Genomic DNA, 22,663 nt, shown 5'->3' with positions numbered 1-22,663 from the left:
TGGTCCTGACCTTCATTTGTCTAGGACCTCTGATCACTCTGTAAGTCACTATTTCCCTTATTAAATCTCTTTCTGCTGGATCCTTTGGGTGTTTCTGCTTTCTACACAGAATGCTGATTGATATATAGGACACAGCTGGGACAGGTGGATGCTGGGCTGAACAAAGGAGGTGCCTGGGCCTGATTCAGAGGCCAAAGAAGACTCTGACCCTGGTGGCTGTGATGAGGATGTGATGTGGTTGAGAAAAACTGCCAGCTTCAGGGGCAGAGGCTCTCAGGATAGGCAGGGACAGACCATCAGCTGGGCTTCAGTAACCCGCTGTGGATGCCGGAGGGGAGCATTGCAGAAATCCCAGCAGGTCCTTTCAAAGGTGACCTAGAACTGTCCCTGTTCAGAAACCAAGGGCTGTTCCCCTGCAGAGAGTTGAAGGAGATGGGTAAACAAATCCAGGCCACCGCTCACCCAGAGCCTGGGGTCCAGCTGGGTCAGCCTGTGGGGCCAATTCTAGTACATCCAGGGGAGGCCAGATGAGTAGTCCCTTTAAAGGAGGCCAACTGGAAAAGTGCAGAGTGTCAAGAATTTCCTGGGGAAAGTGCCCAGGCTGCCTTGGCCCTGTGGGGTGCATCTGCACCATCGCCCAGCCCCCAGAGCAGTTCACCCTGAAAAGAGGAGATGCTGCAGCAACCCAGAGGGGCTCCAAGATGAGGGCCCAGGCCTTGGTCCTGGAGCGCCTGCCCAGCTGAGCCCTGCACCCAAGAGAAAGGAGAGGCTGAGGCTGCTGCAAAGGTGCCAAGTTCCTGCTGGACCTACATCTGAGCACCACACATTCCCCCTACAGAAAGATTAAAATAAAAGAGACTATCTGCAGCTCAACGACTGGGGGTAATGGAATTAGGCGTGATCTGTGCTGTACCTGGCTCTTAGCTCCTGACTGCATCTGACTGGCAGAGGCATCATTGCTGAGTATCGCTGCGTGCCCAGTGACATACAGGCACTACCCCATTTAATCTTAAGAGGAATTATCATCATCCCACTGGTCTAAATGAGGAAACTGAAACTCAGAGAGGTTGAGGAAGTTGGGACAATCACAGAGCTAGTTAGTGGAGGAGCTGGGATTTGAACTCAGTCTGCCTAGTTTGGAACCACAGGTCCAACCCCTGCAAGGAGCAGGGGGCCTTCTGGGTCCTCTCCTTGAGAGTGTGGGAGCCCAAGTCAGCACCACCTCCCACCTTCCTTCAGCTTCCCACCCACTCTCCCCTCCCCAGCTTCCTCCCCAGCCACCCTTCTGACCTGCGCCTCCCTGATGAGGAGTTAATGTAGAAACAGAGGGCTTCGCTCTTCTCTTCTGGCCTAGCTTGATGGGTGCTGGGCATTTTTTAATCCTTCTTTCCTTTATTTCAGTTTAAGCTGGTAATTGTCATGCTGCTCCCATATCATCCACTGACATTTAAGTCCCAGCTCTTTCTAAATAAGGAGCGGATTGGCCTCAGCTTGCGCCATGGGGAGAGAGAGTGTCAGGCCTTCCCGGCAGTGTGAGGGGCACCGTCCCTGGCTCTTGGACTTCCTTGAATCAACGAGGAGAGGAAAGGCTCCTAGCTGTGGCATTTCTCAGGTTTTAGAGACTCAGAGCCGCACCCAATGGATGCGGAATGATCTGAAGGGGAAGTGTGGCTACTCTGGTCCTGATTAACTCTCAGCTTAGAATTTCACCCTTCCAGCCCACTTTTGTCTTGGAGGTTGCAAACTGGGACCCATAACCAAATGTTTTGTTTTGCCAACGTACTGTTTAACAATTTTGAATACACTGTTCTCGAATTCTCTCCAGTCCTCATCACTCCCTATGGTTCTAGCTTGCTAACTTGCGAATAGTGCCATCTCCAAACTTCTTTCTTATATATGCAAGTAGCCTGGGAAAGGTAGAACTTATGAATCACACCTCATGGGAATTAATTTATTTACAGCCACCCTCACAAGACTCCCATTGACTGAGGCTCTTGGGGGTTGGGGGTGGGCGGTGTTTCATTTTGGACTACAGCAGGGCAGCAGGAAGGGGAGGTGAGACCTAGGCGAGGAGAGGTGGGAGATTCGTGGCTAAGGTCACCAGTTTTCCAGGCTGGCTTCCATAGGACAGCTGCCAGCCACCACTTTTTAAGCATCCACCATAAGCCCAGAATTGTACTGGATGCTTTGGAGACATCATCTAAACCCATTCTCTGAGGTGGGGCATTATCCTGAATAAGAAAAACAAACTTTATTTCTCGACACCAACTACCTCAATACTTTTGACCACCAACTGTGTAGGGAGTGTTTTTCCCCACACCAAGTAATTCTCTAATTTTCAGTGAACAGTGATTTGGTGTCCTGCAATTTAACTCCATTCTGACGCTAACTTCCTAGAGTTAGTGCAGACTTCACAGCTTAAAAGACTCTGTCCCACAAGACTGCCCCCACTCCAGACTCCAATCACAAGTCCAGGCTGCCATCTGTGCTTCTGACCAACTGGCTATAAATCAGAGGTTCCTAAGACCCTCTCCTCATGTTCAATTATTTGCTAGAACAGCTCACAGAACTCGGGAAAGCAGCTTACTTACTTCACCACCAGTTTATTATAAAAGGACACCACTCAGGAGCAGCCAGAAGGAAGAGATGCACAGGGCAAGGTATGTGGGTGGGGTGGGGCACACATGCTCCCAGCACCTCGATGTGTTCGCAACCTGGAAGCTCTCCAAACTTCATCTTTTTGGGTGTTTTGCTCCATTATGTGGGCATGATTGATCACCTCATTGGCCATTGATGATTAAATCAATCTCCAGCCCCTCTCCCCTTCTGCGAAGTGAGGCTGAACATTTCAACCCTCTGATCATGTGGTTGGTTCCCCTGGCAACCAGTCCCCCAATCCCAGGCTATCCAGGAGCCCCCAGACACCAGTCATTTCATTAGCATACACAAAGACTTGTCACTTCTGGAGATCCCACGGGTTTTAGGAGCTGCATGCCAAGAAACTAGGGATAAGACCAATATATATATATATATATATTTCTACTATATCTCAATATCATATATCTTCACATCACAGATGGGAAAACTGAGGCTCATAGAAGTGCAGTCTCTTGCCCAAGTCCTCCCAGTGGACGAGAGGCCACAGGGGTCTTACAGATACCCAGAGTCACTATGCAGCATTGCGGTCATGTGTCATCTTTGTACGGCATCGTCTCTTTCACTAATTTATCAAATGTAGATGTATTGAATGTCGGCTGCTTGCCAGGATGCAGGCTGGATAGAGACCCTGCCCCGATCCATTCCCTGGCTGGCAAGAGAAGCAAGACAAGCAAGCAGGAAACTTTCATCCCGAAAAGGGGGATGCTGGAGTACCCACCACCACCACCAAAAACCACCACCACCAAAAACCACCACCACCATTTCCTGAGGGCTTGCCATGCACCAGGCTGTCAGGAGGCTTTGCAGGTATGAACCCTCTTGACAGCCCGACCAAGTAGGCACTGTCACGGTTCTCCATTGTAGACAAGCACTAAATGGGTCTCAGAGAGGTTAAGTAATATGTCCAGTGCTAGACAGTTTCTGCCTAATAGGGAGGAATGAAGTGCTACGGGAGCATGAGAGATGGAGCGGCTGCCTAGAGAATCCCACTCACTGCTTACAGCAAGCCCACGGGCGACATGCATTATCTGGGACCAGGAGCAGGTAAGTGACTTGCCCAAGGCCCCTCAGCTAGTAGAGAGTGGAGCTGGTTTCAACCCAGATGCTCTATTTCTGAGACTTTGTTCATCCCTTTACCTGTGTTGCCCTGGAAAGACTCGCTAGCTGAGAGAGAGGAGGTGAAGTGAAAGGCTTTAAAAAGGAGGCACCTTACAAATTCTCAGCTCTGCTCTCGTAACTTGGTTTATGAAGGCCTGGGCTGCTGACTCCAGTGGGTTGAAGAGGGCTTTGCCGGCAGCCTCTGTCCCAGTTTGAGATGTGTGCACTGTCTCTGACTGACACCGCCTAAGCCTCTCAATCCCCAAGAGTGATTCCGTCTCATGGATGAGAGCCTCCAACATCTGTACCTGTCCGGTGACAAATCCAGACACGCACTCCCTGTCTGGTTAGAGATGCATCAGGCCCGATTAGGCTCATGAACCTGCCTGCTACGTGTGGATCCCTTTAGCCAAAAGCCACAAAGATAAATGGAACTCAGGTGTCATTCTCACCAGGAGGTTGCCTGGGCATGTGTGGGGAAGGATCTAGAGTAGGGGGCTATGGGTGGTGGTGTGGGGGAGATGGACCCCACCTCTGTGATGCTGGGGTGGAATGAATGACTGACAGCCCAGCCCGGGACAAGGCAAGGGGGTTGCCTTACCCTCAAACCCCGATTCCCTACCAGGTGCTTGATATTTCAGCACGAGTATTTTTCACCTCTAGAGATCCAGGAGGGAGTGTTCTTGTCTTTATGGCCTTGGCAGGATGGGAACACAGGCAGTGGGTGAACGGAAATACCCTCGGTGAGCAGGTTGGTTGGAACATCTGCACAGCCAGGCTGCCCTGCCTCGCACCTTCAGATCCGATTTCATTTCCTCACTTTGCATCCCTTTTTAATCAGCAGACACACCTGGAAAGGGGTGTTCCTGCTGTCCCCCCAGCTTTGTTAGCCCTCCTCCAGCAGTTCTGCACAGTTCCCTGGCAGAAGGTGGGCTGCAGGTGGGAAAATGCCAAGGGTATATCTCACCTGCTTACCAATGGGGCTCTGCTGTGCCTGGATTCAGCCACCTCATCCTCAATGCCTGCCTCACCCTGCCTGGATACATGAGCCCCCAGTTCCCCCCAGGGAGACAACATGCCCTCCATGGTAGCTGCCAATGAGATAGACATCTCCACATCCACCACCATCAGTGCAGTCCTACAGGCAGGTGCCCCTCACTGCCTAGAGAACACCAGCAAGCTTTCTGGCCACCCACGTCTCTTGGACACCACTCCCCTGTTGGAGAATTTCCCACTCTGAGTCCTGCCTCTTGGAGTGAGAAACCAGAGACTCTTCTTTCCCAGTGTCTCTTGTAGCTGTGACAAGGGCATGGACATGGACTCTGCCAATGTGACCCACCAGTAGAGGCTTCAGCCTGAGACAGGCAAGCAGTAGCCAATGCCATGCAGTAGCTATTTCCTGGTGAAGGCAGGGGCAGAGGCGTCTGGCTTTGGAAGCAGCAGAGATGGAGGCACCAGGATCCAGAACCCTGTATCAGCAGTGGGAGCTCTGAGGCATGTGCCAGTCCACGGCAGCTCTGAGGTCTGTAGGAGAAGAGACTGGGTTGGTTTGGGCATTTTTCCTGACTGGGTAGCTGCTCCCAAAGTCTGAGTCTGTCTCCCACAAAGATTTAACATCTTCATTTTCTGCTTAAGCTAGCCAGAGTAGATTTGCAAACACCCTGACTGGTACAGCACTCCCTGAAGTAAGCATGGGGTCTTTGTCAATAACTAAGGGGTGTTTGTGAGTTAGTGTGGTCTGTACATGTGTGCACACACAGAGGTGAATAAGACTCCTGCCCTCAGGGAGCTTACAAGCTTCCAAAAGATAATGGTAATAAAGATGATGATGAAAATAATAACAATAACAACCATGAAACTGTATCTCAATTAGAAGGAAGAGTGGGCAAAGCAGGAGGAGGTAGATGGACATGACTTATAATCAACAAGAAAGAACTCAGCAGGACTCTGCCCCAGGCCACCTGCAGGGCTCCAGTAGGGAAATGAAAGGGAGGAGAAGTGAGCATGGCGGAGATGCAGCCATGAGAGGGACAGAAGACAGTCAGGTCTGCCGCCTGCTCTTCCCGTCCTGAGTCAGGTCTGGACCCTGCAGCTGACACAGCCACTCCTGCTGCCTGCAGAGCCGCCCCCGCAGGTTCTCCTGCACCTGGCCAGCCTCCTGAGCAGGGCACAGAGCAGGGAGCCAGCAGACTGCCCCAACCCAGGAATCTGGGGACTCAGGGCCCAGGACACTCAGGAAACTCTGTTGCCATTCTCCGCGATGCTCAGGCAGCCACTGTCAGTCAGTCTCCTCAAGGGCTTCCCACCTAAGCACCATGCCTGTCCTCACGGGCTCTGCCAGCTCTGAAACACTCTGCCTCTCTCTGCCCTTGCCACCCCAACCTCCACCGTTCCCCTCTCCTGTCTCTCTCTTCCTTCACCTCCCTCTCTCCCACCTCCCCTGCATCTTCCCCCACTTTCTTCCCTCTCTGCCTGCCTTTCTCCTTTCTCAGTCACTTCTCTGCCACCTACTCTCCTCTCCACTTCCACACCAAAACCTCACCTCCAGCCCTCCCCAGCAATGCGTTTCCCAGAGCCCCTCCCTGGCCACACCTCTCGCTTCCCTCTCCTGTCCTCCAGCTCCATGGACTCTAGAACTGCCAGCAGCTTGTCCCTGACACCCAGTTCCCCTCGCAGGCACCATCCACAGTCCTCCGAGGATGTATCCAATCTCTCCCATGCCCTGGGGCACAGGACAGGAGGGACACTAAGAGGGAAGGAAGAGATGGGGACAGTGGAGACTGGGATAATCAATTTCCGGCCTCCAGGAGCCAGAACACTCTTCTCCTGTAAGACAGGGCACAGGGGACTCCAGGAGAGCCAGGAGAGCGCTAAGACGACCCGTGGGAAAAGCCTCTGGCTTTGTGGGCAGGTGTTGGGAGGCGGGGTGTCTGCCTGTCTTTTCATTTCTCTGTTCTCTGCCTCCATCTCTGGGTTTCTCTAATTCCACTTCTTGGTCTCTTTGTGTCTCCAGCTCTGCGATGGTAAAGTGGGAGTTGGAATAACTTCTCAGCATTAACCATGGTTTCTGCGTGGGGGACGTTACCTTAATTGAGTCTCAGCTTGTTCATAGCCACTCGGTTACCATAAATAATGGATGTCCAAATGGACTGTAAACTGGAAAGGCTGAGCAATGCCGCACAATGCAATGGCCACTGGCTTTAGCCTTCTACAGGGAGCTTTGCCTCTCTCTTAATAATGCATGGTCCACACCCACCACAGCCAGACACCCAGCGACTCCCAATGAGAAACTTGTTATGCTGTGCTACAGGAAGGAATCAGGAACTTGCCCACCCTCTGATCTTCTCAGGGGAGGGCAGCAAGAGCCACATAGAGGTGTCAAGACCTCAGGTCTTGTGGGAAAATGAACCTACCTACAATGTCACTGAACATGAAAATGACCTGCATGCTCCCTCCTATGTGTACCGGCAGATGGTCTTTTGGTTTCTGGCTTTAATCCTGGGGTACAAATCCTGTAGCCGTCTGCTCACCAGATCCCTGGAGACTGCACCGTTCTCTGTGTATAGAGCAAGCTGCTGGTTAGAGGATCTGAAGCTATTCAATGCACTTGCACTGTTTGCAGAACCTCCCTCTGTTTGTAGAGCCTGCCAATGCAGAATGATGGCTGTTGGCAGACTCTGATGCTGTTGTCTGCTTCTGCCCCCAAGACTGACTCACAGTCAATGCCCTTGTTCATACATGTAGGGCTTCCCCTGGTCCCATATCTTAGCTCCCACTTGGTGCCCCCATCCTTCTGGCTGCTGTGCCTGCCCCAGGGTCTTCAACTCTGACTCATTGACCTCCCATGCCAGAGGTATTCCCCATTCACTATCCCCCATGTCACATCTGTGTTCACAAATGCCTTCTAATCATGGATCCTGAAAATTAGCCTAGGACCTAAAGGTGTCTAGCGTGGGGGTGTAAGGATGCTCCTGGAAGGACCTTGTGCTGCTCAACAATGCCTACTGGTTGTGCCAGGGGTTTGCTTTTAAAGCTCCAGACAAACTCAAGACATTAATAAGACTCAGTGTCCATTTTATTCTAACACATTCTTGTTGGTTTTGTTTTGCATGCCTGTGGGGTGGATGATTGGAAGCAAGCTGTGGTTGTTTAGTGGTTTTTAACTTTAATAGCTTTGGTAATGTAGCTAAAGTCTGTTCAACTTTTGTTGCTACTGTTACCCAAATGCTTCAGGCAAATCATGACCAGGTCATCTGATTATTTCTCTAACAGGCCAGGCTTAAAGCTTGCGGATAGTTGGAATATTGGAGGGCCTTTGCGGGGCGGGGGGCTGCAGGGGATGGCCCCTCTGTGGCTAGAGCCAAGAGTGATTACAAAGCTGTACCTCCCCATAGGACAGCCTTCCTTAATTTCTTTTTAGGAAACTCATTTCGTCATAGACAGGCTTGAAACGGCCAGTGATGCTATTAATTACAACCAGCAGATAACAAGGCATTTTCACAAACATTGTATGGGATGTTTGTGAAATAGGCAAGAAAAAACAACTTCAGAAATGTTCAGTGACTTCTCCATAGGGAAGACCTCAAGTCTACTGACTCCAAATTCGATGTTCCCTGTGTAGTTCTATGCTAGGAGTTCTTGACCGAGGTTCTAAAGAAAACTGCAGCTTCTGCAGAAGTTTCTGTTCACTATTAGAATTTATTTGCAAAATACTGCATTGCAGATGTGTGTACACTTTCTCCTGGGGAGAGCGTCTACTGCTTTCCCAAGATGCTCAAAAGGGGCGCAGAGGAGTTAGAGACCACCGTGCATGTGTGCAGGAGTCAGAGACCACCGTGCGCATGCGGGGGAGCCAGCCCACTGTGCGTGTGCTTTGTGCGGAGGAGTCAGAGATCACCGCGCGCGTGCGGGGAAGTCAGAGACCACAGTGCATGTGCTTTGTGCGGGGGTCAGAGACCACCGTGCATGTGCTTCGTGCGGGGGTCAGAGACCACAGTGCATGTGCTTCGTGCGGGGGTCAGAGACCACCGTGCATGTGTGGAGGAGTCAGAGACCACCGTGCGCATGCGGGGGAGTCAGACCATCGTGCATGTGCTTTGTGCGGAGGAGTCAGAGACCAGCCCGCGTGCGTGCGGGGGAGTCAGAGACCACCGTGCATGTGCTTCGTGCGGGGGTCAGAGACCACCGTGCATGTGCTTCGTGCGGGGGTCAGAGACCACCGTGCATGTGCTTCGTGCGGGGGAGTCGGAGATCACTGCGCATGTTATGCCTTGTCCCCCATACTCAGATCCATGAAACCAGTGCCCTCTGATGCTCATTCACTTCATTCAGCAAATGCCTATTGAGTGCCATGAAGTGCCAGGCACTGTCTCAGGCCCTGGGGAAACAGATGAGCAGCATAGACGTGGTACTTGGCCTCATATAGTTTTCATTCTCATTGAGGAAGAGATAGGCGAGACTTCACTTAAAGTAAATGGAAAGGGAAGTGTTGGGTTGTGAGAAGTGCTATGAGGAAAATAAATGGAGCCACTGAAATTTCTGCAGCTGGGTCTGGTATGGGACTGGCGAGTAAGGATGGACCACTATTCTGTCATCCTGAAATACTGGAGAGTTTGTAATGCTCTTTAATTTGGGGTTCACTCACTTGGTTATTTAAGAGAGACCTTTCCACTCCTGGCATCTACAACCTGAAAACTCCACTCTTCTTGTCCCTTTGAGAAAGGGTTATATCCCTTTTCAATCCTTAAATTTCTTTCCCAGCATCATATTCCAAGAATAAAGACATTTTGGCTGAAGCAAGCCAGACCCCCTCGTCCTGCCCACCTGCCACCTCTGCCCCTCAGCCCAGCACCCCATCCCCCTACTCACCAGCTCCATGCTTTAGAAAGCTCCAGCAGGCTGGCCCATTTCCCCTTCACAGCTGAGCATGTAACCAAAATTGGCTGTTGTAATGGCAAACTAAATGATGCCCTAATACCCAGATCAATCATCCTGTGAAATAACTCATTATTCAGGCTCCAATTGCAGGGGATGGAATTAAAACAAGAACAGTTCAACAAGGAACTGCAGCGGCAGGTAGTGTCTGGGAGGTGCCGGGTAGGGTAGAGGGGAAAGGCATGGAGAAGGAGGGGGCTGGGCTTTGGGGAGGGGCCATCAATTGAAGACAACTCCCCTTTCCTTGAGAGGAGAGGAGGCCAGAATGGGGCTACACATCTGCAGGAAAAGCAGGCAGAGCCAGCAACAAGCTACAGGATTCCAATCGGAATCACTTTGTTCTGGTCAAAACACAGGCTCTGAGCAGGCAGCAAGCCACAATGACAAGAGCCCTGACCAACACTCCCTAGGAGGAGGCTTTGTTCTCAGAGAACGGCCTCGGTCCTCTAAAGATCTTTCCACAGAGAACAATGAAAATGGCCTTTATGCACACAGGAGTGAGAGGAGGGAGAAAGACGGCTGACTCCTCAGGGGTGGTGGAAGGGTCACAGGCAAGACTAACAGTGCCAAAGACCTCCTCTGGGGACCCCAGGCATGTGGAGGGTGGGGCAGGGGTAGAGCAGGTCAAAAGGAGCTGCAGAAAAACAAGTAGTATTGTCTGAGTAGCTCTCCTCTTCCAACAGCATTCATTCATTCATTCATTCATTCATTCATCTAACAAGCATTCAGTGGTCTCCTACTAGGTTTCTGCCACTGCCTCTGCGAATGCTCTAATGTAAAGAGCATTGGGCTGAGAGTGGGAAAGCCCAGGTTCTAATCCTAGCTCTGGAACAAGCTGGCCACATGACTGTGAAGCAACTTTCTCAGTACTTTGTACCTTGGCCTCCTCATCTGAAAAGTGAGCAGGCTGGAATAGAACAGGTAGTGAGGCTCCCATCCAGCCCTGATGCTTCAGTGTCCTCAAGGCTGAGCGATAGGAGGCCTCCCAGGAGGACTGATCCTGGAGGCAAATTCGGAGCAGAATATGATCGTGCTCTGGAGACGGGGCAGCCAGGGACAGGGGCACACATGTCAGTGTGAAGCCTGGAACAGAGTGGGGAAAATGGTTGAAAGAAAGAGCAAGAGGGAGTATATTAAATAGAGAGAGAGGTGGTAGAGGGAAAGACAGAGACAGAAAGAGTGTCGGACAAAGAGAGGGAAGAAGGGAGAGAGGGAGACGGGAGGGAGAATGGAAGATGCTCCTCAGAAGCGGAAAGAATTCAGTTCTGCCTGGCTCTATTGAGCACGTTTTTATTGGGTATCTACTGTGTGCTAGGTACCAGTCTAAGTATTGATGAACAAAGACTAATATGCTCCATGCCATCAAGGAACTTATGACCATATTATAACATGAAAAACAAGCAAAACTTTAAAATGTCAACCATGTCAGTGTGTCTACGACAAGGTGATCTCGATCTAGAAGATAGTAATTCTGGAAAATAGTAATAACTAACACCCTGCGCCCTTATTATTTCAACCTTCACAGCAACCCTAGAAGGTGGGTATAATTATCACCTCTTTTATAGGTGAGGAAACTGAGGCATGGGGAGGCAAGGTCACAGAGTCAGTCAGTGGTGGGGTTAGGATTCAAACCAGAGCAGCCTGGTTTCAAAGCCTGAGCTTAACCATTGCTCTGTACCTACAGGGTGGGAAGCAGGGTATGGAAAAACAGAAGCCACCCTCCTCCAGCCTGAGACGGGCCAGAGGAAGCTCACCTCTTACTAGGTGGCTTTGTCCCAAAAAGGGCTGATTCCTTCTCCTACATCTGCTTTGTATGATAATAAGAAGTCTGTTGCTTTATAAATACATGTACCTCACAAGAGAAGGAGAAAGGAGCAGAGCTCTGTGGGGACAAGCTCCAGTTCTCACAGTGAGGACCAGACCATGGCAAGATTGGAAGATGTGGCACGTCTTCCCTCGTGTTGTCCCAAGCTCTCTCTAAGTGGTAATGGAGTGATGGTTTGAGTAAAAAATTCTGGTATCGAATCCTGAATTTGCCACTTATTAGCTCTAGGTCTATGGGCTAATGACTGATTATTTCCAAAACGCAGTCTTCCCATCTGTACTGTGAGCAAGTTGAATTATGTCCGCTCATTCTTCACTCTGTATCCTAGACTCCACATCTCTCCTCTGTAGCTCTTCTGTCCTTCATTTCTATTAGGTGCTACATTCTTAAATCTTGTATCAGAAACTGGTTTAGGTAGTGAGCTTGGCAGGCAAGCAGCTTCCATCATGGAGATCAAGAAAGTGGTAAATGGCTGTGTCTTCATCAGTTAGGAACTAATTTGGCTACCTATGTCTGAAAGGCACACAATAAAAGTAGCTAAAACAAGATAGAAGCTTATTTCTATTGTAAAGGAAATTCAGAGATGAGCCAACCACTCAGAAAGATGAATCCTCAGTGTCAGGGACCCATCTCCTTCTGTCTCGTGTCTCTCCTAAACCCAATATGTGGCTTCCACCTCATGGTTCAAAATGGCTGCTAGAGTTCCAGTCTTTACATCTACATTCCAGCTAGTAAGTAACAGAAGATAAATTAAGAAAGTTGTGCCTTCTCTCTTTTAGGAAAGCTTCACAGAAGTCCCACACAACACTTCCACTTAGCTGTCAGTGGCTAGAACCTAGTCATACGAACACACCCAGCTACAAGAGAGGTTGGGCAATGTAGTTTTATATGTAAACTGGGTTTCCAGCGTGATGCTTAGCTGAGGGTTTTGTTGTTACAAAATAGAGGAGGAATGGGTATTTTGTAGACACTTAGCAGTCTGAGATCCAGGACAATGGAAATGATCACCAGGGAGGTTTATTGTCAGGAGGTGGCATAGCATTCAGGGATTGGAGTCCAAGGTTCTAGATTTGTCTAGACTGCAAGAAGTTGAAGATGTGGTCAGTGCTACAAGGCAGGAGCTCCAAGAAGGAAGCACGACAGCTGTGCTACCCCCGCTCCACTCCAGGCCCTTCCAACTTCCTGTGTCCTGGGCAGTAGCAGCCCTATCTGGGAGCCAGGCAGCTCATCACACCAGGCATGTGGCCTGGGAGAAAGGGGGGTGGTGAGCAAATTAAAAATGTCAGGTGCTTAGACCAAGGACAGAAAAGCCTGGACTCCTCATTCTCAGGAGCTGAAGCTCACTCTTGGCCCAGGGGTGGGTCCATATAACATGGCAGGGCTGGGCCACTCTCGGGGAGCAGAAGGGGGAGGGTCTCCAAAGCTGGCTAACAGGAAGCCCCCTCTGCAATAGCAATGGTATTCTAAAGAGGAGAATAAAGCTTGGGAGGCAAAACAAAGCTATTCCACTGAATAAATGTTCTCTGCATTAAAGCAGCCAGAATAGCGATGAATTAAACATCAGGTCTGAATGAAAGGAAAATGCCCTGATTTATAATTGCTTCAGGCAGGAGGCAGCCTGGGAGAGAGGCTGAAGCTTCATCAGGGACCCAGTTTCCCCTGCAGAGCTGCAGAAGCACTGAGAGGAGATGCTGGCCGCCTTCAGGGTGGAGAGGACTGGTATAGAGTCTTCTAGAGAAGAGGGCATCCTAGAGAGATGAAAGAAACATGCTCCAGAAGTCAGGAGGCCTGGCTGCTAGTCTCTGTTCTGCATGACCTTGTAAGTCACTGGGTGTCTCTAGGCTCCTTTCCTGTTCTTCCAGTGAGGATAGTAACACCTGCGTCATCTCACTTGGTTCTTGGAGAATAAAGAGACATCATAGATGATAAAGGGTTTTGCAGATGTAATAAGCTGCTATTACTTCTTGGTCTCAGCATCACCACAAAAGCAGTGGCGAGGTTCATGCTGAGCTCTGGCAGCTTCTCCAAGGTGACCAGTCTTTAGGAAGGGGGAAGATGGTGGGGGAGAAAAGCAAGATGTGTTGGCAAGCTCCACTTGGAAATGCCACTCTGGAGATGCCTGTCAAAACTGCTCCATGCCAGATGGGTGCATCTACTTGCAGGGCAGTGTGCTGTGGTGGTGAAGATCCTGGAGGAACTGAGTTTAAGTCCCAGATTACCCTCTGGTTAGCATGTGACCTCAGGCACATTAAGCAAATTTTTTGCACCTCAGTTTCTTCATCTGTAAAATCAGGATAATAAGGGTACCTCAACTCATAGCATCCTTATAAGGATCAAATGAATTCATGTAAGTAAGACACTTGCAATGTTGCCTGGCACATAGAAACGTCCCTGTAACTGCTAGCTCTTATTAAGTTTCTAATACCAAGTGCATCAACTAAACTTCTGGAAAAGAAGTCATGGACTGGCTTTATAGGAACCAGAATACTGCCAAACCCCAGCTACTCATACTTTACTATGCATAGGACTCCCCCAGGGATCTTGTTAAAATGCTGATTCTGATTCAGTGTGTCTGGCCTGTGGGCTGAGATTTTGCATTTCTAACCAGCTCCCCAGGGATGCCGTGCTACTCCTGAGACTACACGTTGAGGATCAAGAGGTGAAGGCATGCTACTGACTGAATTTCGTGGCACTTGCCTCCCCCAGCCCAGATATTTGGCTATTTCAGGAGGCTGGTGGGTCAGCGGCCCTGTGCTGCTTCATTCCACCCCCCACCTCCCACCCCCAGGGAGCTGCTACCCAGAGCTTCCTTCCTGAGGAAAAGGAATGATCTGCATACAAGAGGGATGAGCCTGGATTTTACCACCTAACAGGCTCAGGCAATCTGTCTTGCTAGGATATTCCTGATCTATTAGAAATGACACAGAAATCCATTCCTAAAAATTCTCAGCAGCTGAGGATGGTGAGAAAGCTGCTGGGAGAAAAAGCAGTGAGTGGGCGGGTGTAGCTATGGGCAGCTCCCCACTGGCTGCCCCAGATCTTGACAGGCTGGGCTGCTAAGTCTGTCCCTCCTGAGCTGTGTGGTTGGGGAAACTTATCTTCCCTGAGGAAGCCTGGTCTCCTCAGCAATAAGTGGGGATCCCAAGAAACCCCACTTTGTCGATCAGTATGCAGGCATGTGAACAGTTCACGACTGACTGTTAAGTTGAAGAAAGCAAATTGCAGCAAAGCATAATTTCGTTTTTTAAAAATGTACAATCATATTTGCAAACCCATGGGAAAGTCTAGAAAAATACATATCAAACTGTTAAGAGTGGTTATCTTGGGGAGAGAGAGGTGGGATTATAAGAGACTTTTACTTTCAATGTTGTGAATTTCTATATTGTTTGATTTTTAAAATAATGAGTATTTATTACTTTTGTAATTGGAAAACCTCCATTAAAAAAAAAAATCTGCTTTAAATGGCTAGTGTCAGCCTTCTGAACCACATGGGGAGAGAGGGATTTCCATTCCGTCCCTTCTCCTAAGCAGCACAGGCCACAGGGGCTGGGGGCAGAAGCCCTGGCTGAGGGGCTTGGCTTTGCTGTGCAGTCCTGCGCAGGTTCCTGCATCTTCCTGAGCCCCTGGTTTCTCATCAGCAAAATGGGAATAATAACAACCTGAATCAGGAGGTCAGCATCCAGGGAGCACCATGAGGACTGAGTGACAGCACCTTCCCCCAAGCCTGGATACTCCGCTCCTCTCTAGAGAAGAGGAGGAGGGCAAGGCTGCAGGAGGGCCTGGGAACTCCACTAGGCTTCTTAGGGTGGCACTGAAAGCTCCCACACTTGGGCATTCCTCAGACCAGGAAAGGAGAGGAACAGAGCCTGGTGTCTGGAATATGACATAAGTCTACTTTCCCTGTGTTCCACTCTAAATCTGCCATGCCTCCCAGCCTCTGCTCATGCTGCTCTCACTCCCGGGCTTGCTGTCCCTGCCTCCTGATTTGCCCTTGCCTCCCTCACCTGCTGCTGTCTACTCACCTTTCAGGAATCCTCTAGGAATCTTCCCTGAGCCCCTGCTGAAGTTGGGGGCAGGGAGCTCCTCTTGGCTGTTCCATCGGTAGGCTGCATTTCTCTACCTTCCTGGGCTCCCCTACTGCACAGTCATTACCTGTCTCCTCTTTGAGACTGAGAAGTGGGCAGGTAGGGGTCTTATTCACCTTTCAATCCCTTGCAGCTGGCAGAGTGCCAGGCACTTATTTTTACCTACCTTTTCCCTTGTAAACCTTTTGACATAAACCTCTTAGATTATCCTGGGATTTCCTAATTGGCTCCTTTCTGCCAAGTGCGATCTGGCAGGACTATAAGGAAGGCAGAGGTAGGAGTGGGCTGGAGAGCTGGGGTGGCAGTGAGGGCATGGTGCCCTCTAGCGGCCAGGTGCAGGGGTGGCTGCAGCATCCTTACAGAAGAAAGGGAGGAGAGGACAGGTGGGCCCGGGGAACTTGATAAGATAGAATAGGGTCTCTAGGAACAAGTAGAGGAGTGGGGAGACCACTGCATTGGCAGTTTCCCCAGCACAGCTAGGAGTGGTCCTTCTTCCAAAGATCCCAGTGAGGGTCTGTGGCTTAGCTTAAAAGCATGAGGAAAGCTGGAGGAAGCCCAGAGACTGCTCCCTTGTGGAGAGAAGGATGCCACGTGGAGGAGGTGTGTCAGGGAAATGCTTAGGCAGGAGGATGGACGCAGAGGTCCTAGAGGCGTGTGACCTGGGAGAGGGACACTGGTGCACGGCTCCTGCTCAGACATTCATGGAAGCCTGAGAACAGAGATGCCCTCCAGCTAGGGAAACCAAACTGGCTTTCTCCCGCAGGGAACTCGTACTTGCAAGCCTCTTGATCCTCCTCTCTGCCCCAGCCCTTACCGTGAGTAGGTCTTCAGTACATGGGATGCCATTTTGTGCTTTGAGATGTTGGTGAGGGACCTGGTGGGGGCTCAGGTATACTCTGGGGTATACACATCTGTTTCCAGGTGACATCTCTAGGACATCACGCCCCATTCACAGTCCTTCCTCTATCTGCCCCCAGAACCCCACTCTTCTTGTGGTCTCAGAGATTAACCGGGGAAAGGGGCAGGTGAAAATATAGGAAGTGGGGAAATCTAGGGAAGGCGGGTGGATGAAGCCAGCCAGCTCAGAAAGTGCCAACCCCAAAGGAGCCCCCCGTGAGAGGCCCCCCTCAGCAGCCCCGCCTCCCATACCAGCCCTCTACCCTTAGCTCTCTCTAAAACAACAGAAAATCTTGCCTGACTCCTCTCACCACTTAGCCCAAGAGAGGAAAAGCTTTCTTTTCTCTTTTCCTTCCTGGCCCTTCCCCATTTCTGGCCCCATCACCTCTTCCCGGGCCTTTATCCTTCTCGTGTGTTCATTCTAACCTCTCCCCTGACCTCCTGGCTCTCACTTTGAGAGTCAAACATGAGTTGGTTGGAGGAACATTGGGTCAGAAGTCCAGGGACCGGGGTTTGCTGCTGATTTCGCCCCTAATGTTCTAATTTCTGAAAGCTCCCCAGAGCTCTGTGTCTTCACTTGTAAAGGGGTGGGAGGTTGGATTGGTTAATCTGCCACAATCCTTTTAGTTCTGACATCCTGGGATGCATGAGTCTCCGTTAATCTTCAGCGACCCCTTTCCTAAAGCTGATCCCAGGGTCATAGTTAGAATGCATCAACTGCTTTAACTGATGTGAGACATTTCCTAGGCATATAGCCATATGGGAGATAACCTAGAGGAATGTGAAAAGTATCCAATTCCTGAAACGTCACTGTTTCCCCATGCCACGTGAGGAATCCCCACACCCAAGAAGTCATCTGCTCCAGCCCCTGCATCAGGCCCAGAAACCAGAGCAGACAGACCCTGCTCAGGCTCCTTCCTTGTCATATGACCTAAGAACAGTATCAGATATCTCCTGCCTTTACAGCCCTCTAGGACTTCACATTTCCCAGTCATCTTCGTGCCTGGCCCCTTGTGGGAAAAGGGAGGGGCCTACCAGGGCCTCCTGAGCAGAGGGGCAGCCAAGGGAAGTAGTTAGTTCACCAGAAGCCTTCATCAAGGCTCACTTCCTGGAGTCTAACTTAAACCTTTCTTGCTGCTGTATAAATCAATGTCCCCCAGTTCTGGTCTCCCCACCGTCCTCAAACTAAAGAGCTGCTCATTTGCATACACCTGCCTCTCCCAGCCCCATTTAACTCCCACCTCTTCTAGACTTTTCCTACAGGTTCTATTTTTTTCAATCTTTCATCATTTCTCCTATTGGCTCTGGCTCTGCTCCAGAACTTCCAAATCCTTCTTAAATGTGACAGCTAAAATTAGATGCCGGGAGAAGGCCAAGTGCAGTGGGATGATCACACCCTGCCTGGCATGTGCCACTTCCTCCTTCCTGGGTCCTGTCCCAGCACGGAAAGAGGCTGGTCCTTCCCTAAGGATGTTATTAGACTCCTGGTCCCCTACAATCCTGGGTCCCCTTGGGTTTCTCCTCACCTCCCCCTGGATTGATGAGGCTTGTGTTGAATTTCTACAAGCCTTGCCTTGTATTTCACCCATCCCAAATGGATCATTTTTCCAATCTGTCAAGGTTCCCCTGAATTCTGTTTCTGCCCTCTTAGACTGGGTGTTTTCCTTCTGGTGCTCCAGGATAAGCCATGATCTCATTCTAAGATGTTCTTAGCTGGTCCTGGGTTATTCATTCGTTCACTCACTTGTTCATCTAGTCGACAACTATTTACTCAGTTTTTCCTATGTGCCAGCTACTGTGCCAGGCTTGGGGATGCCTCCATGGAGACTGCAGCCTTAAACTGGACAAGGGCCACCCAGGGGCCTATGGAAGTATATAAGAGGGGTCTCACTCTCTTTCTGGGAGAAATCATTATAGCATATAGCAACTGTGTTTTGTTAATACCAGGCTATGCTATGTGTGTGTGTGTGTGTGTGTGTGTGTGTGTGTGTTTTAATTAACCTCCAAATCTTGGTATCTTAATACAATAAAAATTTACTTTTTGCACATGTAAATTCCAGTGTAGGATGTCTAATTCTCCAAGGCAGCTGTCCTCTCTTTGGGGATCCCTTCTGTCCAGTGATATCATGTCAACATGAGTGGGCTTCAGCTTACTGTGGCAGGAAAAGGAGAACTTAGAGAACTCACACCTGGTTTTAAGTGCCTTGGACCAGAGGGAATCCACTGCTCACAGCCCATTGGCCGGAACAGGTCACATGGATGGGTCGACTTCACCTCAAGGGAGGCTGGGAGATACAACCTTGCCATGTGCTCAGACAGAGGAAATGAGGAGGTGAATACAGAGCATTGTCTCTGCCATAGCAACTCATGTGACTGGAACCCAGAAAGAAAAGGTTGGGAGTTGCCGTTACCTCCAAGATATAAGTTTAAGAACGTGGTGGGAGGGGCGCCCAGAAGATGAAGAAGATGAAAAGAAATGTGGGAACAGGGTGAAAGAGGTGGAGAGGAAGCAGAGGCGCTGTTGCCCACAACCCCTCCCTCGTCTCATACTGACTGATTCCAGCAGCCAGGGACCACACCTTTTTCCTCAGCCACCTGTCTGCAAAGCAGCTCTTGGTCCTAGAAAGGAGGACCGGGACAGAAAGCCTGAGAGATCCTACCTAGGATGGGGAGTCAGGGTAAAATTCTTGGCTCCATCCCCAGCCAGGTCCCTAACCAGGTCCCTAATCAGGCTCCAGGATCCTGAAGAAGTTGCTTCAAAATCTCAGTACACAGTGGTCTGGCAATTCCCTGGTATTGGTCTCCTGCCTGTTTGTCCTCAAGTCCCTTCCTCAAAACATACAACCACCCACCCTTCTCTGCAACTCCAGACTCTGTGCCTGTTGGGTTCTGTCTCCCTTGGGGGAGTGTAGGGTTCAGGGAAGAAGCAGCAGGTGTCTGTCCTGCTCTCCTTTCTGGGGTGGCTTCTCTGGCAGTGGCCTCAGCTCCTGCCCTGTAGGCTGGCATGGTTCCAGCTCTCACGGGTGGCCCCGGCTCCCAGGCACTGTCAACACCACTCCCCTGCCACCAGCCCTCGAGCTGGCAGGAGCTTCCTGAGGTTGCTGATTTTGAAGTTTCTTCACTGTCCCACTTGGCTCTTGGCCCCTCCAACACCTATAACCAGGTCCCTGCATTACCTTCTTTCTGTCATGTCCTGCCGTTAACTTGATTTCTGTTTTCCTGTTTAGACCCTGACTACTGTACCATCTACATGGCAGGACCCTCGTAGGGGAGCGGGGAGGAAAAAGGGGAGAGAGAGTGGGTGTTAACTGAGGCAAAGAATATGAAAAACAGAAATCAGATACCAACGGTGGTCTCCTTCCTACCCACCCTTTGTGATCTCCACCACCTGTGCTCACCCTCCAAAGAGCTGTGTCCTCCACATTGGCCCTTGGCCATGGAGGGCAATAAACATGCATCAGGGCAAGATCTAGCTGCTGCCCTCTTGGGTGGGTCCCAAGGCAAATGGTAAAATAGGCAGAGCTGAACCCTCCAAGTGAGAATAGAATTTTTCTAGAACTTCCTGCAGGCAAGGCCTGTGTTGCGCTATCCATTCATACCCCCTGTGTTGGGAAAGCTTTGGGGGAGATGTTTTGGAAGAGTAGGGCTTTGCTGCTTCACATAAATCACCCCCAGGAAGGTGACCAGCTTCTCAGCCAACTCGGTGGACTAAAGCTGCACATCCATCCAAGCCCAGCTCATGGCAGCCCCGGCAGCGCAGGCAGCAGACAGCCTGAGTTCTCTGTATGCAGAAGAACAGCTCTGAGGTGGGGAAATAAATAAAATCAGAAACCATAAATAAACCTGCTGGCCTCACACAGGGCGAACAAGCAGCCCCCCGGGGAGCTGGCTCTGCTTTCAAGGAGGTGATTAAATTCCAAACCAACCCAGCAACTTCCATTGGAAAGGCAGGGCCGGGACTGTGGGCTAGGGGAGAGGGATACGATCATAAAATATTAGAAAACTGAGATTTTAGAGTGAGAATCAAAACTTGAAAATTGCAAGGGATCTTCTCAGTGGTTCTTGACCGTAACTGTGCATTACGATCCCCAGAGGTAGTTTGTTTAAACATAGCAATGCCAGACACTGCCCCTCCCAGTCCCTGCAGAAATTCACTCCTTAGGCTGCATGGGGGCTGAGCACCTCAGATGATTACAAAATATGCCCCAGGCCAGATGCTCTAAGCTCTGCTGCTAGGGAACTCAGGGGTTCCAAGAGCAAGGTCAAGGGTTTCCTCCACTAAAATTGAATCCTGCAGCTCTTTTTTCAATGCACAAAAGAAATCAAGTTAATGAATAGAATGTTCTGTATTTAAAGTCCTCCCTCTCTAAATTTTTCTATCCTTTTGGCACCTGCTGCTGCATGCTTGCCAGTATATTGGTGAAAAAACAATAGGAACAGAAAACCTCAGAAGCCATTGATCATGTCTACTTCGATGGCTTTTTTTTTTTTTTTAAATTTGATAAGTTCACGTGCTTGAGCCTGTGTTTTTGTATTGTGTTTCTAGCACAAATTTAATTAAAGGTAACATTTCTAGGCAATATAAGCTGTGGATAACTAAATCAGATAGCAGTCCCCTCGAATCCTCTTTAGAGCAAAGTGGGTTAGGTGTAAATAAATAGGATTCCATCTTTTGATGAACCTCAACTTCTAGGTGGTACAGCCCCATCAGGGGTCAAGATCACAACTCCCAGAACTAGCCTGGTGAGGGGTGAACGCAACCCTATTGCAAATGAGACACCTGGCCTTGGGTAAGCTAACTAGCGTCTCTGGGCCTCAGTTTCCTCATGTGAGGAACAGGGATAAGACATAGTCCTCACCTCGTGAGGCTGTTGTAAGTACTAAATAAGCCTGTATATTTAAAGCTCTGTCAGCAGCACCTGGCAGTAATGCTATTTAGCTGAACACATTTGAGGACTCCGTGGGAGTGTGGGACAGCAGAGTTAGTACCTTCAGAGAGGATGCTTTAGTCAATAAAATCAGTTTTCTTCCATTACTTTTTAATCACCCATTTACGCATGAATCATTCTCATTTTAAAAATCCAAACAATATAACAGATTAGAGAATTAAAAAGTAACAGTCCTTCAGTAGTAACATCCCACCCTGATCCTGCTTCTTCCTGGGGTGGGGGGGGTAACCACTGTTTCCCTAGTGGTATATACCTCTTCCTGAAGCTTTTCCTGGTATGTTTACAGTCCTGGGAACACACAGGAAACTAACACACATCCTGTTCTCTAGGGACTTACAGTCTGGAAGGACAGACAGACAAGAAAACAAAGCACGAGAGAGTGGGGACTGGTAGGAAGAGGCGTCTAAGAAGAGGAAGCACATGCAATTTCTGACTTTACCTGTGAGGAAGGTGGCAGAGGGATTCTGGTGCCAAGTCAGGAGCTAGACCAGTGGTTCTCAAACTGTGGTCCTCGGACCAGCAGCAGCTGCACCTGGAAGCTTTGCTAGAAATGAAATTCTCAGGCCCACCTGGAACTCTAAGTCAGAAGCTCTAGAATGGTGGGTAGCAGGTGGGGGAGCAGCTTGAGTTTTGTCAAGCCCTCCAGTGGATTCTCATGGACCCTGAAGCTTAAGAACCATAGTCCTAGAAGAACTATTACCCTCTAAAGTCATTTTCTCAGACTGCTGTCCTCCTGCCTGTAAATCCAGAAGGGATCTGGCCAGAGCAGCTGTGGAGCTGCCCAGGGGAGACGTGCTGAAGGCTGTGAGCGCGGTGCGGAGCCGGCTGAGTGGAGCAGTGAAAGGCGCAGGGCAGCCCAATGGGTGACGGGGAGGGGAAGAGTCATTTTAGCCATTTTCCCCCCGGGCCTGACCTTTTCCTGGGAGACTTGTCTCAGCCCCTTCCCTCTGCTTAAGGAAAGTGCCACTGCAAACTGCTTAACTGATACCTCTGAGGGACTCCGCAAAGTGCACACACCATCCATTATGAATGAGCCTATTTCCTGTGCGAATCAGGTGGGAGTCGGGACAGATTAGCCCTGGTAATGGAGTTAAAGTCAAGCTCGTTTGTTTGCAAGATTATTGGGAAGTCAGTGTCCCTTCCTGTAGCTCTGTCTGTTGGGAGTGGAGCGGGGGATGTTTCCTTGGTTAAAAACATGTGTTGCGTGCGTGCCTGCC

The sequence above is a fragment of the Mandrillus leucophaeus genome, unplaced genomic scaffold (assembly GCF_000951045.1).
Source record: "Mandrillus leucophaeus isolate KB7577 unplaced genomic scaffold, Mleu.le_1.0 Scaffold3, whole genome shotgun sequence".
Lineage (NCBI taxonomy): Eukaryota > Metazoa > Chordata > Mammalia > Primates > Cercopithecidae > Mandrillus > Mandrillus leucophaeus.
Note: the sequence above shows the minus strand (reverse complement) of the source record.